The sequence below is a fragment of the Anneissia japonica genome, unplaced genomic scaffold (assembly GCF_011630105.1).
Source record: "Anneissia japonica isolate Jap-2015-1 unplaced genomic scaffold, ASM1163010v1 scaffold287731_len276475_cov178, whole genome shotgun sequence".
Classification (NCBI taxonomy): domain Eukaryota; kingdom Metazoa; phylum Echinodermata; class Crinoidea; order Comatulida; family Comatulidae; genus Anneissia; species Anneissia japonica.
In genome coordinates, this window is record NW_022726568.1 from 94814 (window position 1) to 103254 (window position 8441).

Genomic DNA, 8441 nt, shown 5'->3' on the forward strand with positions numbered 1-8441 from the left:
TTTGTTATAATATCACTACGATAGAAATAATCAAATTTTCTCCATTTCTATCATATTTACAGTGGACTAGAATTACTGTCGTTGGTTTTACTAACATGTTTACGGGCAAATTTAGACAACACAGGGTTGAAGTTTTACATTTAGTGTTATTATTGTACTTTGTATACTAGGCTCCTAAGCCTCAACTAGTTGAGTAAATATACTCAAACTGACACCATTCAAATAAATTAATTCTCGAACTCTAAATAATATGGTAATAAAGAGGGCTTAATTCCCACGTTTGCCATCATCAACTCTGCGGTCCTGTTCGCAAGATTCACCATTGTATATTTATTTACTTATATATTTATTTATTTACTTATTTAATTTTATTTATATTTATTTATATCCCTTTCTTTCACTTTTGACGGCGACATATGAGTGCTGTACAACACATTGTACGACTATACTCAACTGAGGTTATTCACATTAACGGAAGATGATGATGATGAACATTACTATGTTTGCCATTCATCACTACAACTAAAATCAACAATAAATTCACCACAGAAAGTTGAGATAGTAAAAAAAATTATTATCTGCTTCTATTTAATTCGTTATTAATAATAAGCTTGTAAATGAAAAGAGAGAAAGTATATACTGTAGTTGTAAAATGTATGAATCTGTTAGTAGCGCCTATCAAATTGGGCCTATGCCTTAAATTAAACGATCAATCAGAACGTGTTATTTTTGCTTGTATTGCACTTTACGAGAAGTACCAATACTTATTACGATGGTATGGCTAACACAATATGACATTTGAAACGCGTCTATTTGTTGATTAAACGTGTTTGTTATAAGGAAATATTGTGTAATTATATTATAACCATAGCGCTTTTTTTTTGTAAGATTTCAGAGATTTTAGTCGCGACAGATATAGAATTTATTAAACGTATACTATTTTTACCTGTTTCTATTTAATTAGCCAAGCCCACCGCAGTGATCTGTTAATTTATTGTTACTCATGACTCATGTGATTGATGTATATAACAATAGTTTGTACACCGCAAAAAAATGTTATGAATATGCACTTTTATTGGACCACAACAAATTTTATCAAAATGTACTTTTAATGTGTCATTACTTTTAGTCAAAAATACAAATCCTGAAAACATTGTAAGTCATATACAAAAAAAATTTAAAATATGTATGAAAGAAAAAATATGTAAACACACACACACACACATACACAAAACCAACACACACACACAAATAAAACCTGCTAAAAAAAATTACCAACAAAAAAATTTACAAAAAACATGTAAAATAAATAAATTTTATGTAACAAAAATAAATATTATGTAAAGAATATAAATTTTATGTAATTGAAATAACTTTTATGTCGTACTTAAAATACAAATCATCGTAGAATTTACACAAGTAATTACCCTAATTTACAATTATATACCGTTTTTATCCTTACATAAAATTAATTTACTTTACATAAACTTCAGCTTTTTCAATTTTATTAGTGTTAACATTTAGAAGTTTAAAATCATATTTTTTTTAAGACCAATTGCTTATAAGTGTTATATGTTTTATTTCAATTTAATTTTTGTGATTTTAACATTTTCGATGCATTTTGACAAACTTCAATGTGTTCTACAATTTAATAGAATAATCATTACATCTGTGAATAAGTCGCTTTAAAACTGTATTAATATGCAATATCTAAATATTAGAGAAAAAGTTTATCTTTATCTTTTCAAGGGTTTGTTTTATATTATAGTTTATGTTTAGTTCCAATGTGTCTTACTTTCATGCGTTTGACAATTGCGTAAACCATATATTTCATATTTTCGGAGGAATCAATGTGATATTTATTAATTCACTGATTAGAAATTAACTAAAGTTTATATTTTACAGTTTTTAAAATTCCCTATTTTCGCACTTCAATCGGAATACGTTCTTCAAAAGTGCTTACATGTGTTTTCTATTATTCTCTTATTGCAATATTCTACATATATCAACTTGAATATATCCTTTCTTTAAAGTCTTCTAATTTTTTACGGCTGTATATATAATGGTTAATGGTTATTAATTTATAGAGCGCAAAATACAAAAAGTCTCTAAGCGCTATCAGGCAAGTGTAAAGATGGAACGGAAACCAAAACCACAAAATAAAAAGAAGTGAAATTTGAATACCATGCCAGCACCCAAACCGAAGTATGGCTGTCTCTTATACCCTGGGATTTTTGTAATCGTATATTTATACCTTCTCTAAATTATTTTGCATTATTTGTTCTATTTTAATTTTTAATATAATTATATCATAACATTGTGGTTTTGAACTTTCGAAATTTTCCAATTTTAACTTGTTTTAAGTATTTTGGGAGTAACTGCTTCGTACATTTTTTTTACGTTTCGTTCATTTTATTATTTTTTTATAATTCTAATTTCTTTTACTTTTAACTTACAGTGATTTTTCTTCTGACTTTATCTTTTTTCGTCTCTGAATTTTAACAGTTTATCTAATTAAAAATGTGCTTGCTTAACATAAATCTTAATTTTTTCTTTAATTATTCTTAATATGATTTTGAATTCATGTTTTACATGTTTTTAAATTTGACTAGGTTTTGATCTATGGATTTAACTTTTACATGGCTGTCGCTTATAAAGCATTTTACTTGTAAGTGTTTATTTTTTTTTTCTGTTGAAGTATTGTACGTAATTTTCCTTTCAAATGGGTTTTACGTGGAAGTGTTGGTTAAAATATTTCGTTCCTATTTATGTTTATGTAATTTTTATACTTGTGTATGAATTTATGATTTTCTAATATAATTATTTTACGTTTTTTACACTTTCACGTCTATACAAATGTGTTTTTTCCATAAGTCGTTTTTAATTTAGTTATAATACGGTATTTTGGATTCAATTGAAATTTTTTTTATCCTTATTTTATTTTGTACATTTTAAGGTATTTTTGAACTGATGATTGCTTACAAATTTTGCTTTTCCTAAGCTTATACATTTTTACATTTGTATAATACATTCTGTTTTCTAATTAATTGTTAATAATATTACGTGGTTTGAGTATTTTCAACTCTTTTATGTATTTCGTACGGTTAATACATATTTATTATTTTCTCTAGGTAAATTTGGATTTTACTAGGTTATTATTTTAAAATTTCTAGTTCATCGATTATATTATTGTGATAGCAGTTTAAATTAAAATTAAGTTTGTTTTGTTATTTAGGGTCCCTATATTCCGATCTTATAGGGTTTTCATCTTGTTCTCGTGTTTATTTTTCTTTTGAATACATTTGAATTTGTATTTTGTATAGACGTTTTATTATGAGAGCAATAATATCAAACAATCAAATAGTTTTACATGGTAACGTTCTTTAAGTAGTTACCAAAAATTTTACGATCTTCATCTGTTTAAGTAATTTCAATTAAATTCTAACATTTTATTTTACATAAACTTGTGTTTTTAACCTATTTTACTTTAGGTTAAATATTTCATTCAAGTTTTTATTTGTAGATTAAATTTGTGCACATGTTTGATAATTAATTGTTGTTTTAAATAGGTTATTACTTTCTAATTGACAATGTTATTTATTTTATGTACTTTCTTAATGTATTTTATTTGATTTGTAATCTGTTAAAGTATATTTCATTTATATTTGACTGATTTATGTAGTTTAGTTTTAAACTATCTTATATTTTGATTACAGTTTACTCGATAGATTTTTATTAGTTTCGACCGTTTTATCATGAATTAGAAATTCATATTTGAATTTATTTACATGTTTTCAATATACCTAAATTTTCGCTTCATAATTGTAACTTTTTTATGTAACATATTAGGCATATATTTTGTATATCGTCTTTTTGAACATCATCATCACCATCATCATCATCATCCTCATCATCAACACCATCATCTTCGCCATCACTATTGTAACCATTTTAAGTTCTGATTCTACCCCCTCTGAAACTACCAGGATTTTAGGGTCGTAGTATAGGCCTAGCCTACCTATAATTTATTGCTCCACTAAAGGTACACGATGTAAATTCAAAAAGAAAGAGTCATATATATGTTTCAACAATAAGCAAGAATGCTTTTTATTTATTTTTATTTAAACTAATAATTTATTCAGATCATCATATAATTTATAAATTCATGTATTAGGTGTACGTTTATCAAACCCTCTTCCGGGAATTTTCTAATTAATTGTTAATAATATTACGCGGTTTGAGTATTTTCAACTCTTTTATGTATTTCGTACGGTTAATAAATATTTATTATTTTCTCTAGGTAAATTTGGATTTTACTAGGTTATTATTTTAACATTTCTAGTTCATCGATTATATTATATTGTGATAGCAGTTTAAATTAAAATTAAGTTTGTTTCAAATATTTAGGGTCCCTATATTCCGATCTTATAGGGTTATCATGTGTGTTCTCGTGTTTATTTTTCTTTTGTATACATTTGAATTTGTATTTCGTATAGACGTTTTATTATGAGAGCAATAATATCAAACAATCAAATAGTATTGTATATCGTCTTTCTGAACATCATCATCACCATCATCATCATCATCATCCTCATCATCAACACCATCATCTTCGCCATCACTATTGTAACCATTTTAAGTTCTGATTCTACCCTCTCTGAAACTACCAGGATTTTAGGGTCGTAGTATAGGCCTAGCCTACCTTTAATTTATTGCTCCACTAAAGGTACACGATTTAAATTCAAAAAGAAAGAGTCATATGTTTCAACAATAAGCAAGAGTGCTTTTCATTTATTTTGTTTCAAACTAATAATTATACAGATCATCATATAATTTAAAAATTCATGTATTAAGTGTTCATTTATCAAACGCTCTTCCGGGAATTCCTTCAATATCTCGCGTTGTGATGCTCGATTACTGGCATAACGTTTCCCACTGTAGAATAAAAGTTAACGTTATTTGATTTGATCAAATTTTGCATGAAAACAAATACCAGTATTCCAGATTACCTGGTTCGCTCTAGTCCTACAAGAACATCGAAATATATTTCTGTGTAGTTTTCCCATTGCCATTTTCTTCTGACTCTGGACCAGATTCACCTTTATTGTAAAATTCACCAGCAAAGTTCCTGTAGGTATTTTATACACCAATTGACGGCTGGCAAAAGAAACATCCTGGACAAGTGTATGTCGATATACACATAATTCACACATATCATCCTAACAGAATGTGTTGTATAGATACAAGGTTGCTATTAGGCTTAACGCTATCCCTAACGAAACGTTCATTAGAGGAATTTCTGCTGTCGTTTTGTGTTGAGTATACGATTGATCGAAATTGTTCTGAAAAAAAATATGTACCTATAAGCCTATACAGTTGGAAATATATTCATTTTTTAAAATAATGATTAATGATAAAACTGTATATAGACACGAATTAAATGTTTTATCAATGAATGTAAATACAAAAAAGTGACTTACCCAACCTCCTTGGATATTAATCCATTCCAAAAATTCCGTCTTCAAGTATTTGTCTACATTCTGTATTACTTGATCAATCAAATCAGTTCTATTTCTATCTTTACATAAAACAGCTAACCTCGCTCCAAACACAAAAACCATAATTATACGGCCCCAGTTTATGACATTATCGCTAAACATTTCTGTTAAAATGTCTTTGAAAAACTTTGAATTTGAATTCTTTGAATCAAGAACAACTTCTTTAGTTAAATTATAAAGATGCTCATTATGCATTTCATACACCTTTTCGCAATATTTTAAAAAATTACTGTTCATATCCTCTATATATTCCATGCCATTGCCTAGTTTATGTGCCACCAACGCTGAATTTATTTCTCGTGCAATTCGTTCAGTTTCCATCTTCATGTTTTTCCCTCTAAAAACCAAATTATGTTTCAACTTTGAACACGATCTTCGTGGATAGGTATTCCTAAAGTAAAGACTAAATTGAATGTAGTTGAAACTAATTTTATGTTTTTAGCCTAAATTTATACACTACGGGAATAAAGGTATTACATGACGTTAGAAGCGGGTAATTCAAACCATAGAGTCATCAGCGGTCACTGATACATCTAAACAATTAGAAATAGCTATTTACATGAGCCAATAGAAATCGTCCATTCCATACCACGTCACAAAATTACATTCACCCGGGCAATTCAAGTCACCAAATTTTCAGTCACCAAACTGTCACCGATATCCCCCTAACCTAACCCTTTTGTTTTCAAATTCAATACCCTCATTATTTAAATGGTCAAGAAGATTCTTTTGTGACTGTAAATCCAGCACTGTCGGACTTATCTCCCTTTTGTCTCAATTTTCACTCTCATTGTTACCAATTTCTAAAGAGCACACAATAGTGGACTATAAATTTTAAGGAAACATGACAAACCTAACACGTCACGCTACACAACCCACTTAATTAATACCACCTTTTGTTTTTAATATTTCAATAAACCCTCATATACCTCCCTTCATATGCTTCAACCCATTATGAGGAAAATTAAAATTAATAAAATTATGAATAAATAATTAAGAATTATGATGACGTAATATTCTATTGTGACCTAACCTGCATACTATCTACTCCCTCCCCTGACGGTTTTTACCAGACTGACCAAGCCGTCGTACCGGGCTGGGTAATAAGAGAAAAGAAAGAGGGAGAGAGAGGGAAAGAAAGAGAAAGATGAGGAAAAGAAAAGGAAAGAAAAAGAGAAGAGAAAAAGAAAGACAAGAAAAGATATCATAATGACCAGACTCACAACACCCTGCAACCCCTTCTCCACTTCAAAAACTGTCATAACTCCTTTCTATGCTGCCCGATGGCGTAACCACTGGGGGACAAGGGGAAAATATCTATCTTTGAAAAATCTTCCCCACCCCTTTATAAATGCCCTTTCATCCCCTTAAAGTGCCTAAAAACCTCAAATTTCGCGCGCATTTCTTGTTAAAATGGCCCAATTTCCTCTTAAAATTGAACATTTTAGGGAGTTTTGATCAATTCCAACGAAATTAGAATTAAAAACACCGGGGACAAGGTGAAAATATCCATCTTTGGAAAATTTTTCCCCACCCCTTGACAAATGCATCCCCTGAAAGTGCCTAAAATTCTCAAATTCTTTGCGCGCATTTCTTGTTACGGTAGGCCAATTTCCTTTATAAATAATTGCACATTTTAGGGAGTTTTCATCAATTCCGACGCGAAATCAGAATTAAAAACACAAAAATATTTTGCGCGCTTGGCGCGCATTTTCAAGGGTTTTTTAGTTTTATCCTTTTAAGTTATTTAAACACATAATAGTCCCAAACTCAAGAAAGACAAATTTAAGATAATTTTAACCTAAAAGAAGGGCCTCAATGTGTATAGATGGTGAAAGAATATGTTTGTAATAAATAAAACCATGATGAAAATGCTTATATTTAGTTTCAAACACACGTGTGTGGCCTATATTATCAATAAGATAAGCCCTATGTCGTATTTTTTTCTATATGGGGGGTGGGGTGGGTATGGTAAATTACTAACCGGGAAATGAGGATTGTATGTTATAATTATTATTATTATTATTATTATTATTATTATTATTATTATTATTATTATAAAAAAAATACTTATAATGGTCACATTATTAAGAAGACACAACAATAATTGTTACTTAACCAATATCCTGAGGCGCGTGGAACGATTATTATTATTATTATTATTATTATTATTATTATTATTATTATTATTATTATTATTATTATGTTGCAATGATGTTGTTTGTACTGTTCTTTAATTTTATTAAAGAGGGCCCCTGAATATCAGTTAACTTACTGGGCTAAACTACAAGGGTTACGGTACCATCTTTAAAGATGGTTGAAATAAAAAATGAAGCTGGAAACTTCAAAATAAATTGATGCAATTTGCTATTATAGGCTTAATCAATAAATTCCTCATCAACTGATATAACCTTAAACATTCTTGGAATTGACATAACATTACTGATGTCGTACACACCCTTCAGTGTGAAATGTGGCTCTCTTTGCAAGCACATCTAACATCTAAGAAAAGAAGAGCTTAGATTGGTACCAGATAAAATTTTGAAAAAACCGAAAGGTCCACTGATTAATCTCAGATAAGAAAGTATAATACATACTCCAAGTATTGAAATACATACTTGGAGTATGTATTATACTTCCTAGATAAAATTTTGTTATCAACATTAATACATTATGCTAATTTTCATCTTTGTAAGCGCATAAGACAGTGCAAATTATTTCTGTGACAGTCTTTTGTGTGTAAAGCTCCATTTTATCCCATACATAGTCAAAATATTGGGGGGGGGGATGATACAATGGACCACCCCCCCCCCGCTTGTCAAATATTGGGGGGGTATATCCCCCATCCCCCGGGATCTACGCCTATGGTTTTTCATATTCACT

General features: G+C 29.2%; 1 long non-coding RNA gene across 1 annotated transcript; it reads right to left on the bottom strand.

The window, feature by feature from the left end:
* Positions 1 to 4758: 4758 nt before the first annotated feature.
* LOC117113297 lies at positions 4759 to 5679 on the bottom strand. Its single transcript, XR_004446177.1, has 2 exons — positions 5481 to 5679; positions 4759 to 5342 (listed from the first exon to the last, which is right to left on the bottom strand). It is a non-coding gene; the product is annotated as an uncharacterized LOC117113297 (long non-coding RNA).
* Between the last annotated feature and the right edge of the window lie 2762 nt (positions 5680 to 8441).